The following is a 14,246-nucleotide window of genomic DNA, read 5'->3' as shown; positions in this document are numbered from 1 at the left end:
AACGTGAAATAGCTTCACAATCGCAGTCCATTCCTCGCGACCGCGATGAATAAACACCTGCACCCCTGAGCCATTCCTCCTTACGCTAACACGATACTTTTCACGCGTTTGCAATGAACAACCTACCTCAAGCTACAAGAATGCTTCCCCAGTCTCACGAATGCGATGAAAAACTTCCCACAGCCACCAAACAACCATTCGCAATCACGATCCCCCCTGCGCGATCGCGTATAAGGAAACCAAATGCCTAGTTTTCAGCAGTCCACCGAAGTCCAAAATGAAGACGAACTTGATTCGAATCACACCCGAGGCCCCTGGGACCCCATCCGAACATACCGGCAGTCCTTAAACATGATGTGAACTTAGTCGAAGCTTCAAATCACATCAAACAACATTGAAATCATGAATCGCACCACAATTCAAGCCTAATAAACTATTGAACTTCCAACTTCTAAAACTAATGTCGAAATATACCAAACCAACTCCGATTGACCTCAAATTTTGCACACAAGTCGTAAGTAATACAACATACCTATTCTAACTCCAAGAACCAAGATCCAAATCCAATATTAACAAAGTCAATTATCGGTCAAACTTCCCAACCTTCTAAAATTTCAACTTTCCAACTTTCGCCGATTCAAGACAAAACGACCTACGGACCTCCAAATCATATACGCTAAGTCCAAAATCACCATAGGGAGCTATCAGAACCATCAAAACTTCATTCAGGAGTCAGCTACACAAAAGTCACTCTCTGATCAACTCTTTCAACTTAAGCTTTCAACCTTGGGACTAAGTATCCCAATTCGGTTTGAAATATCTTCGAAACCAATTCAACCGCTTTGGAAAGTCACATAACCATAATTAAGCTTAGAAGAAGCGATAAATTAGGAAACAGGGCTGCAATACACAAAACGACTGGCCGGGTTATTATACAAAAGCTCAAGGTTGCTTTGGCTACAACTTAAGTGTTGGTGTTTCCCACGGGTTTGGGAGCTTACACTGTGTATTATAATGCTTCGTGCATTATGCTTGGTGCAGATGGTAGGGTGATTGTCTACACGTCTCGTCAATTGAAGATCCATGCGAAGAACTATCCTGTTCAAGTTTGGAGTTTGCAGCCATTGTGCACGCGCTCAAGAATTTGAGGCACTACTTGTACAGTATGTCATGTGAGGTCTACATGGGTCATCGAAGTGTCCAACATTTGTTCAAGAAAAAAAATTTGAATTTGAGGCAGCGTAGGTGGTTGGAGTTGTTGAAAGACTATGATATTACTATATTGTATCATCATGACAAAGGAAAATGTGGTAGCTGATGCCTTGAGTAGAAAGGCGGAGATCATGGGTAGTTTGACATTCATTCCAGCAGTTGATAGGCCATTGGCTATGGATGTTCAGGACTTGGCTAGCAGATTTGTGAGACTAATATCTTGGAGCCTAGTAGGGTTCTTGCTTGTGTTGTGGCGCAGTCATCTCTGTTGGAGAGAATTAAGGCTCACAAATTTGATGATCCTCATTTATTGATGTTGAAGGACATAGTGCAGAGAGGTGGTGCAAAGAAGGTGGTGATTGGAGATGATGGTGTTATGCGGCGTCACAGTCAAATTTGTATTCTGAATGTTGATGGCTTGAGAGAGTTGATTGTTGAAGAGGCTCATAGCTCAGAGTATTCTATTCATCCAGGTGTCACAAAGATGTATCGTGACTTGAAGACAACATTGCTGGTGGTGGAAGATAAAGAAAGACATTGTTGGGCATGTTTCATGATGTTTGAATTTCCATTAGGTAAAGTATGAACATCAGATTCCAGGTGGGTTGACTCAGAGGTTGGTGATACCGGAGTGGAAGTGGGAGCCATTACTACAGACTTTGGTGGGATTGCCATGGACTTTGAAGAAGTTTGATGCGCATTTCATTTTCGTGATGTCTTCTTACACATAAGAAGGTTGGTCCATATCTACATCAGAGAGATTGTTCGGTTGCATGGTGTGCCCATATAACGGCCCGATAGGTCATTTTGAGTACTAGCCTTTATTTTCATGTTCCAAGACCACACATAGCTTCATCTGATGTTACATGACTTGCATGCATGGTCCGTGTTATTTTTCGAAAAGTTTTTACGTGAAATTTTAAAGAAAATGTGATTTTTGACTTAAAATAAGGCTGGAGTTGACCACGGTGAACGTTCTTGGTAAACGACCTCGGATCATTATTTTTACAATTCTGGTAGGTTCATGTGATATTTTTGGACTTATACACATGTTTGGTTGGGGTCCAGGGAGACCCTAGGGCATTTCGGCGCGTTATATGGAAAGTTGGAAAAACGAGTTTAAACTTTAAAAATTCCTTGAGTTTTAATGATTGATTCTTATTATTTGATGTTATTTTTATGTTTTGAGGTAGTGCACAAGTTTGTAGGATGTTATTACACTTGTGCATGTTTAGATTGGATCCCAAGGGGCTCGGGTGAGTTTTTGATTGGTTTCAGATCATTTTTGGCCTTGTGAGTTTGCTGGTTTTTCTACTGGTGTTCATGCTTTGTGGTTACGAGGTCTCTATCATGATCGCAGAGAGGAATTTTAGGCTGGGAGCTTGATACTCTTCGCGAATGCGAAGGCTTGGAGGGACTTCCCTTCACGAACGCGACAGACCCCTCGTGAATGCATAGCTTTGGGATGGCTGGGGAAGTAAGGGAGTTCTTCACCGCGAACGTGATCCCTGCGTCGCGAATGCAGATGCTTGGCTGGGTAAATGGCCTGCGTGCTTCACGAATGCGGCAGGTTCTTCGCGAACACGAAGAACACCTGACGCCGAGTTAAATAAAAGCTGAAAGTCGGGATTTTGTCATTCTTCACCATTTTTGAAACCTAGAGCTCAGACTAGAGAGAATTTTGAAGAGACTTTCACCCCAACTTCATTGGTTAGTACTTTTCTACTAATTTTATGTATTTCCATAATCACACATTGATTTTTAACTTTGAATTAGTTATTTTAAAATAAAAATTAGGAGTTTTGGGTAGAATTTAGGATTTGGGAGAAATTGAGATTTAGACCTCGAATTGACGTTGGATTTTGGAATAAATCACATCATCAGGCTCAGGGCTGAATGGGTAATTGGATTTTGGTCTGAGTCTAAGATTTTGACCAAGAGGACCCGGGGTTGTCTTTTGTTATCTTTTTTTTATTTCATTAAAGATTGAATCTTTTTCACTCGTGGGTAGTTCCTAAAGCTTGTTTTGAATTGTCGGAACTGTCTTTGGTTAGAATTGATTTGTTTGGATGCTTGTTCCAAAGGGAAAGCCGTGGTTGGTCATTGACTTGATTCCGAAAAGAGGTAACTGTCGTGGTTAACCTTGACTTAAGAGAATTAAGACTTGATTGGTCTATTTGCTACTTGATTTATGTGTGGGGACAACGCATATGCCAGGTGACGAGTGTATATACATAGTTATGGGTTAAGCATGCGGGTTGGGATATTTATTTATTGTCTTCAATTATTTCATGCCTTCATTTAATACATGTTATTACGTGTTAAATGCTTAAATTACTACTTTCCCTTGCTTGTTTTATTCGTTACTTGCCTTAATTTGCTATATGTTTCCATGTATCCGTACCTTTATTTGTTGAATGCCTTTACTTGCTTTATGTCTTTGTGTGTTGTTAGATAGCCACTTTTATCCGTTTTATATCTTTAATTATGTAGTTCCCTAATTGCGGTTCATTGTGAGGTACACCGTAGTTGGTTGTAGTTTTATACATTTTCTGTTATATTGTTTTGGGGTCGGGTTGCACGCCGCAACGGATATTGGTATTATTGTTTGGGATTGGATTTCACGCCGCAACGGATATTGGTATTATTGTTTGAGATCGGGTTGCACGCCGCAACAGATATTGGTATTATTTTTTTGGATCTGGTTGCACGCTGCAATAGATATTGGTATTACTACTTGGGATCGGGTTGCACGCTGCAACAGATATTGGTATTGTTGTTTGTTATCAGGTTGCATGTCGTAGTGGTATCGGGTTGCATGCCGCAACATAATGACCGTTCTTAACTGTTGGTTTAGCATTTGTGTTGTTTTGAGAAGTTGAGCATAGCTGTTATTCTAGGCCCCTCTGTTGTATATTTATTGATTCGATTTTTTTTATGTTAACTGTTGTTTCCTCTATTTCTGCTATTTATTTTTACTTACACTCGTACATGTTTAAAGTGAGTGCCTAGTTATAGCCTTATCACTACTTCGTCGATATTTGGCTTGGCACTTACAAAGTACCTGGAGTCGGTTGTACTCAAACTGCACTTCTGCACTTCTTATACAGATTCTGGTGTTGGTCCCAACAATAGTTAGTGAAGACTCGATCGGACTATCTTTACATGGAGACTTGAGGTAGAGCTGCACGTCATTCGCAGACCTTGAATTCCCCTTCTTATTTCCCTGTACTCTTTATTTCACTCATACAATGTATTTTCATTTCTGACTTTGGTTGTAGTATTTTGCTTTAGTAGTTCATTTACTTATAAGTATTTGGAAATATTATATCTATTTTGTAGTTCTACATCTTTATTTCTTATTAAACTGCTTTGAAAACGGTTAAAATGAATAATTTGTAGCTAATATTGGCTTTCCTAGAAAGTGAATGTTAGGAGCCATCACGGATCCACGGTTGGGATTTCGGGTCGTGACAACCCATTTCTATCATTTCGGATCGAGGCACTCAGTTTACATTGCACTATTGAAGATCTGTTTAGTGAGAGTTGGGCGCGTAAGTGGAGCTCAGCACTGCATTACACCTGCAGATGGATGGCCTCTCCGAGCGGACTATTCAGATCATTGAGGATATGTTGAGGGAATGTTATTGCTTTTGGAGGCCAGTGGAACCACTTTCTACCATTGGCAGAGTTTTCCAACAACAACAACTACCAGTCCAGTATTCTGATGGCGCCATATAAGGTTCTATATGGTATGCCATTCTGTTCTCCTATTGGCTAGTTTGAGACCGGCGAAGCAAGGATGTTGGGTAGGGACTTGGTTCATGATGCCTTAGGTAAGGTGAAGTTGATCCAGAATCACCATCGGACAATGCAGAGTAGACAGAAGAGTCACGTAGGCAGGAAGGTCCATGATGTGGCTTATATAGAGTGCGAGAAGGTACTTTTGAAAGTTTCGCCTACGAAAGGCGTGATGAGATTTTGGAAGAAAGGCAAGTTGAGCCCGAGGTTTCTTGGCCCATTTGAGATATTAGAGAGAGTTGTGGATGTTGCTTATAGGCTCGTATTGCCTCCCAGTCTAACAAGGGTACATATGATATTTCATGTTTCTATGCTTCAGAAGCACCATGAAGACAAGTCGCATGTATTGGACTTCAGCATAGTACAACTTGATGAGAATCTGACTTATGAAGAAGAGCCAATAGCCATTGTAGATCGGCAGGTTCAAAACTTGAGACCTAATGATGTTTCTTCCGTGAAAGTACTTTGTAAAGGTCAGCCAACAGAGCATGCTACCTGGGAGTCGAGTCTAATATGAGGAGTAGATATACGCTTTTTTCGGCCAGTTCAGGTACATTTCTATGTCTGTTCGAGAACGAACGTTTTTTTAGAGGTGGAGAACGTAATTACCTAATAGGTAGTTTTGATTTTTAGCTTCCCATTTCATGATTTAACACCTTATATAACTTTATTTGATGATTTATGACTTGCGTGCCTAGTCAGTTTTGATTTCCAGAAAGTATAAATGTGATTATTCAAAGTAAACTTGATTTTTCAACTTTAAAATGGTTAGAATTGACCACGGTGCATATTGTTGGTAGACAGCCTCGAATCGATGTTTTGACAATTTCGATAAGTTCGTATGATGATTTCAACATGTACGCATATTTGGTTGGGGTCCCGGGTGACCCTAGGCCATTTTGGCGCTTGTTGGGAAAAGTAAAAAATTTAAACTTAAGAACTTTCAAATCTTTGAGTTTTGATGTGTGATTCATGGTTCTTGATGTTAAATTTGATATTTTGAGCTTACGAGCGAGTTCGTGAGAGGTTTATATATTAGTGTGGACATTTGAAATGGGTTCTAGGGAGCTCGCGTGAGCTTTGGGGTGGTTTTCGGCCATTCTTGCAATTTTGCAGCAATTGATCTGCTGCTGGAGCAATGTGCATTGCAAACTCGGAGCTACTCTCGTGTTCGCGAAGGGTTAATTAAACTGGGTAGCTTTACTCTAAGCTGATGCAATGGTCTGCTCGTGAACGTGATGGCTTGGGGGGATTTGGCCTTCATGAACGCAACTGCCTTCACACGAACTCGTAGGCTTTGTGCATTTGGAGGGCTGGTGACTATTCCTCATCGTGAAAGCAACAACAGGGTCACGAAATGTATTGGGGGGGGGGGGGGACAACCTTCGTAAACACGAGAAGAACTTCAGAAACGCGATGGGGTGAACTTCGCGAACTCGACATGTTCTTTGTGAATGCGAAGAGCACCTGACGCCCAGGTATATAAAGGGCTGAAAATCGGGATTTAGTAATTTTGTTTTATCGTTTTTGAGACCTCGGCTACATATTTGGGAGATTTTTGAAAGAAATTTCAACCCAACTTCCAAGTTTATTAATTTTTATCAAGTTTTGATTAATTCTCATGAATTTTCATACATTTTTATCCCAAAATCTAGTACTTTAAAGTGTAGAAATTGAGGTTTTGGGAAAAAACTTATGAGGGCTAATTGGGGGTTTTAGACTTAGATTTGAGGTCCAATTTTGATGCAATTACATATTTGGACTCACGGGAGAATGCATAAACGGGAATTGATCTTAATTTTGGATTTTGACCATATGGGTCCGGGTTGACTTTTTGTTGACTTTTCTAAATATGTCAAATATCAAACCTTTTTGATAGTAAGGTAGTTTTTTAAAGCTTGTTTTGACTTATTTGAGTATTGATTGGCTAGATTCGCGTGGTTTGGAGCCTTATGCTAAAGGAAAAGTGATTTTAGAAGGTTTCATTATTTCAAAATGAGGTAAGTATCTTGGTTAACCTTGATTAAAGGAAATTAGGGAGTAACTGTGTTTATATTGCTATGTATATGTGTTGGGAGCGGCGTATATGCAAGATGACGAGATTATATCGTTTGCTATGGGTTAAGCATGCGGGTAGAACTAGCTTATTTATATCTTGTTTCTTCATGTATTATTTTATTTCATGCTATAATTAGATTGTACAACTCTTTTACTATTCCTATTCATGTTAATAATCGTATTGAGCTTATTGTGATATTGGGCAGTAAAACTATTGAAATATTATTTTGGTTATCAGTGCAAAGTGATAACTATTTTGCACATGGTGTGTTACTTGATATTTTTTGTGCTTCCCATCTTGCTTAGTACAACTTTACATGTTTATGCTTGGTGAGGAAGAGTGAACTGCACGAAGGGTATTTACCTGCTTGTGAGGAGGAGTGATTATGAACTAAAGGTTGTTTCTGTGCTTCTTTACAATATTATTAGTGCACGAAAGATGATGCTGTGTCATTTTATTATTATATCTTATTTCTTACTTTTACTATACAGATTGAAAGCTTGGCTATGTTGTTTCGTGGTCGTGTTGCCAAATTACTTGGACTAGAATTGTTGTGAAAGGCTTGTTTGGTGTTATTTTGAGGTTATAGTCATTATATTCCTTAGTTACTCCTTTCAGTATTCCTCGTATTATTTCTTCTTGAAAATACACTTATTATTTGACTTATTACCTATTTGCTATCTTACTTTCTACTTTTCTTGTTCTCTTAATTATTATATCTTTCGCTATTTTTTCGTTACTTGAATGCACAAGTTTATATGTAGGTGTCATGTCTAAGCTTCGTCACTCTCTCATCGGGATTAGGCTTGACACTTATAAAGTACATTGGGTTGGTTGTAATCATACTACACTTTTGCACTTCTGTTACGATCCAAAATTCCCCTTAAGGATCGTGATGGCACCTAGTCTTCAAAACTAGGTAAGCCGCTCACTTAAAAAAGTTAAACCAATTAACATGATATTTTTAAAATAGAGTTTAATATAAATACTAAAAATAAAGGTGATACAAGTCGAAGATGCAATGATCACAACAATCCTCCCAAGAAAAGGTAGTACAGAGTCACAAACTCTACTGAATACACAAAAATAACTCAAAATACAACACTGTTCGAGTAGAAAATTGCCAGAAATAATGTAAGGAAAGGACGCCAAGGGTCTACGGCGATGGAGCAGCTCTACCTTGAATCCTCGCTATCGAGAAGCTAACACTGCCTAGGTCCACAACCTCTAACATTTGGAACTACACCAAATGTGCAGAGCCGTAGGATGAGTACACAATCGGTGAAGTAGTGACGAGGTACAAGTCAAGATACCTACTAAACATGATAACCTATGCAGAATATCAGTATACAACTAATAATGGAAACAAGGATAAGTAAATGACAATAAGGAATAAACATGTGATAAAAATAGTAAGGTGATCAGAACACAGTTAAAGTACAAGTGAAACCAATTAAGAAATAAATGACAACCAAATAATCAAGCCGTTCTAACACAAGGTTCACAACAAAATTACTCCGAGGTACCACGTCATAACCACAAGCCACGAGTCCCAAATCACAGATCATATGCACATGGCACATCGTTCCCTCACTATCAATTATAACCGCACAAACAATTCACGTGCATATATCTCAATCCGCCCGGCATGGTCACATGCTCACTATCACAATCTGCCTGGCGTGATCACAAGCTCGATATCACAATCCACCCGACATGGACACATGCTCAGTATCACAACCAAAGCATATATACAAGAATACATGCGCATGATCAATGAATATCAAGTTTCGTACTCCTAAACTGGTATAAATGACATGTTATGGTGTATACATATGCGGGTGTACTATTACATTCCAAGTCAACAAGTAATATCAAAGACATCGAGTAGCTCATTGGTAACAACACAACAAGTCACGTAGTGTGCATAACACACACAAGGAAAAAACACCATCACAGGAATATCATCAATATTATGTCCCCAGGCCGTCCTGTACCATCCCTGACATAGCCACCCTTGTCTCTCCGCATTGACAATATCATAATAACCACCCGTATCTCTCCACCCAGACATTAAACACAATAGCCACCCGGATCACTCCGCCTAGAAAATAACACAATATCCACCTGTATCGTTCCCGCCAGACAATATATCAATGGTAACCCATATCACTCTGCCTAGACAATATATCAATAGCCACTCGCATCACTTCGCCTAGAAGATATATCAATAACCACTTGTTTCACTCCGCCTAGACAACATATCAATATCCACCCGTATCACTCCGCACAATCAACAACAATGAGATGCCACCCTTATGCTCCGCATATCAACAATCAATTAACACAACAAATCCATATTTGCCAAAATTACAACAACACGACATATCAACTCGTACCACACGTGCCCATAGGCCACACCATCCAAAACAATAATACTAATGTAACCACAATACATAGACAATGCCTCAACCACAATGTGTAAAAGAATCTCAACAACAATAGAATGAAATGAGAAATAACTCAACAATGAAAAATACTCCCTAAAACAACAACTTCAACTAAAGTAGATTAATAGCTCTTGCTAACTTCAACTTCAATTACTTGCTTAAGAATAAGCCTAACAATTAAAGGTAGGGCATGTGATAACAACCTCAATTAAATACATATAAGAGTGACTCAACAAGGAAAGATAGAACATGCAATAACTGTTGCATCCTATTTTGCACGAGTCAAAACAAGATCCAACTAGTGGTTTCCCTATTGATGATAAAAGATAGCCGCCACCTAATATTTAAAGGCATACTAGGGTACCTTTTTAATTATTTAGATCATTATCCTATTAGTCTGCTAACCAGTGAGATTTGGTAAGGGTTCTTGTAACTTCTAAGGGGAAGCTGTTAGGCACCTCCTAGAATCTACCTAAGGTAGCGCCATAGGACTTAGACTAGGTTTAGGATATTAAACGTCTATATTCTACTTGGTTAGTGCTTAAAAGTGTATAGCTTACTCTATGTTATGTTTAAAACTTATCAATTTGAAGGAATATATGTACTTTGAAAAGAGAGTATAGGTTTTACTTATAAAAGTCTTTTGAAAAATGTCTACATAATTGAAAGAATTTTGGAAGTGTATTTATAATGTCTATTTCTGTAAGCTTGTAAATATGGCTAGGTTTTAAAATACTTTATCCTTGAAACAAAATGACTATTTGTGTAACTTTAATAAAGTAAGGCTATTTGAAGAAGTAGGCTTTTCGATATACCTTAAGATCAATTCCAAATCTGGTACCCAAGTTTAGAAGAAAATCATTTGAGGTATCCTAGACTACGACTGTGTTCGTTTTGGTTTGTCGAAAACTTGACCTTGAAATCGTTTGCCCGATGTTGGCTTTCAAAGAAAAGGATTGTCAACTTTTGAATCTATTTTTGAACTTCAAAGAATTCCATGAAAACGGTTAGTATACGTGAAAGTGAAAACTATATGGCAGAAGCAATTAAGTATATTAAAGTTACTTAACTAATGCAAGAGACAACAATTCCTTTTAATTTTACCTATGATTTTTAGCTTGCCTAGGTTTCTAAAGTAATTAAAATATAATAAAGAAAAAAAGCATTCACTCAATATTGTCAGTGTTATATACACATAGAGGCAATAACAAATTATGTAAAGCGACAAAGGAAAGGGAATTGGTCTCATGTTTTGGGCCTCTAGAATGTTAGGCCCAACGGACAACGAACAACAACCGCAGCTCCAGTGATTTCCGACTAAAGGCTAGAACTTGGTCCTGAGTTCTTGAGAACTTAGAAGGCCCAATCCGATCACATGTGCAAAAATGGAAAGGAAGACATTAGTGATAAGGCCCAAGATGACAATTAAATGCAAATAAGACCAACGTAAAGCCCAAATAAAAATAGTAACAAGTTGTGGTGTTTATTAATGCAATTAAAATGAAGTCAAATTGAGTAAACAAATCCTCAGTGAAGCCTTTCTTTCATTGAGCACTAACCCTAAAGGGATTAATAAATGTTAATGATTAAGAGCTTAAGGTAAAGTCTCTATCACGACTCAAAACTCAACATGTCGTGATGGCACCTATCACAGAACTAGGCAAGCTGGCAATCACAAATAACTATGCATTTTGAATTGAAAACATGATGAAATAAGTTTAGCAGTGAAAAATTCTCGTAAATAACCGATAAGAATATACCCCGACTCAATACAAAATCCCCAAAATCCGAGTGTCACTAAGTACATGAGCTACTAGAATGTCAACACAATCTAAGTACTAATACAACTGTCTAGAAAGGTAGAACAGTGCTAAACAAACTGAAAAGAAGGAGAGTCGAGGTCTGCGGATGCCAAAGTAGCTACCTCAAAAGTCTCCGAGCAGATGAAGCTCTAAATCTAGCAACCGCCATGTACGGATACGCCTGGATCTGCACACGAAGTGCTGAGAGTAGTATGAGTACACCGACCCAATATACTCAATAAGTAACCGGACTAACCTTGGGTTGAGAGCAGTGACGAGCTCAGATAGGTACACTCCAAATCCAGATAATAACAGTACAGATATTACATGAAATAAAAAGATAGTAATAACTCAGAGAAATTTCATAATCAGTTTGTACACAGTTCAGAAATGTAGACATGCTTCCAAGTTTAACTCTTTAAGATCAACATGGATAAAATATGCCCAAGTATGACTGATATGAGGAATGTTACATCTCTATATCAACATGTCAAATATGTGTGTCACATGTAACGCATGACAATGATAACCTCACGTACTCACACTCTCAGAGTACTCAACCTTACTGTCTCACCTCTCACTCATCACACTCAATACCCCAACACTGTATGGTACCTGTGCTCACTGCTGGTCTGTCAGACTTCGCAGGGGCGGATCCTGCCCAAGCGCTAATAAAACCTGCTACGGCGCGCAGACTGATCCTATCATGAATCAATAATACCTGTTGCAGAGCGCACCCAGCTTCCATCACGAATCAATAAAACTTGCTGCGGCGTGCATTGTGATCCCATCAATATCACTCACACTCCGGCCCTCAGGCCCCAACTCAGTCATAAATCTCTCTAGTCTCTTGGGCTCACAAATCTTATGCCAATCAGCCCAAGCAATGATAACATGATGTACAATAAATGACAACAGATACTGAGATATGATATGCAAATGATGATTGTGATTGAGTATAACATTGCAGTGTCGGTAAATAATTCAACAGCAGAAATGATCTGAGCGGGTCCCAACAGAATAAACATGTAGCCTAGACATGATTTCTAACATGAATTGCAGCTCAGTTACTGTTGCGACCAAACACACACGCAAGTATACGTGGTCGTCAAGTAATAAAGTGACTCGAAAGTCGTATGTCGAACCCACAGAGACTTAGATCAATCACTAATTACGCGAACTAAAATAAATTAATTGTCCAAGGTAATCAAGAGTGATGTTTTTCTATTAATCTACTATTGCAGAAATTTAGCAAGTAACAACTAATTTATCTAGAATGCAAACATATACGCTGAGGTTTTAATTCATAGGAGAGGAAGATTCCAGGGTTGTGGTTGGTTTATCAATTCTATTAAGTTCTCTAATCACGCTCGTTAATCAGATTATTTATGGTTGCTAATTAACCAGATCGTTTATATGAATAGCATGTTCCCACAATACTTCTAGCTTTTCCACAATATATCAATCCTATATTCCTATGGTATTGAGTCTATCATGTACGAATATAATACTATATTCAATAGAGTAAGACTGTTAGGTATATTCCTATCCTAACCGCGAAATCTTTCCTTGAGCCACGAGTTCAGAAACAAGCTCTCTTTAACTATACTCTAATCTAATCCTGGCTTTCCCAAGCATAGCATAGATAGTAGGGTGAATTGGTAGCTACTACAATTCACAAGTTAAAACTATAATTAAAGAAATAACCACAAGATGATAATCTGAATTAACGAGGATGTAATTAATAAACATTAATAATCATGTCAACCACAACCCTAGAAACTAGAGTGTTTACCACTCATGTTTGTGGTAACACCTTTCCAAGTATTTTGCATAAACAAATTACAAATAAAAGATAAAGGAATGAAGAACTCTATGATTTTCTCCTCCAAGAATGTTCCCAACGTCTTCTCCCCAAGTCAGGTTTTTTCCTTCACAAGTCATGTTCTCCCCTTCTCACAAGTCACGTATCCCCTTTTCACAAATCACGTCTCCCCTTCTCACAAAAGCGAGTTTAAAGACTATTTATATGGGATAGGGTTATTATGGGGTGAAATAGTACAAGCCCACTTCGAAACAACCTTTATAGGTTAGCTCGTTCGCTCTCTCGTGCGCACGCGAGAGTGAACGAGCAAAGTTCTTCTCTTTTTCTTTTTCTTCTAGGTCTGCTGTGCACTTCCATGCCTTTTTGCTATACTTCGCTGTTGTTTTTCAAGCTTTTCCTCAGTAGCCCGTTCACTCTCTCGTGTGCACGCGAGAGCGAACGAGCAAAGTCCTTCTTTTGTCTTTTGATCACGAATCAACTTCTTTTGCTCACATTTTGTCCAACTTGCTCCTACACATAAGAATGCACATAATGAGCATAATTCACTACAAATATTCATGTAACCTACCGTAACCACACAAGTTATGGGATGAAAGTACACCCAAAAATATGCATTTTTGGCCGTTTATCAACACCTCACACTTAAACTCTTGCTCGTCCTCGAGCAACTTTCTACACTTTACAATAACACGACCTTTTTAAACTACTCTCATAACTCATCATACCGAGAGTATTTAAAATAGATTGAGCACAATAGTGTAACATCCTCACCTTTAAAATTTGACTCACAAGCACCACGCATTTTTCACAACCCGCTCACTTACTCTAACATAGAGGTCAACGATATTACCTTTCCTTCATGAATCAAGTGCCCTCACACAACAAAAGAGAGTAGCTCCACATACATAAAATTCAAGAACAATCAGGAACTCTAAATAGAAAGAATTCACTCACTCTCTGAAACAACATTCATATGCCACAAAAGATGAACTATAGGCTTGCCCGTAGTGTACTACTCTCCTAATCGAGCTCATTCAGTCAAGGAACAATTAGGACATTATTTGGTTGTAATGTAGGCTGCAGGACGGGTAGGATAC

Source organism: Nicotiana attenuata, unplaced genomic scaffold (genome assembly GCF_001879085.1).
Source record: "Nicotiana attenuata strain UT unplaced genomic scaffold, NIATTr2, whole genome shotgun sequence".
Taxonomy (NCBI): Eukaryota; Viridiplantae; Streptophyta; class Magnoliopsida; order Solanales; family Solanaceae; genus Nicotiana; species Nicotiana attenuata.
Note: the sequence above shows the minus strand (reverse complement) of the source record.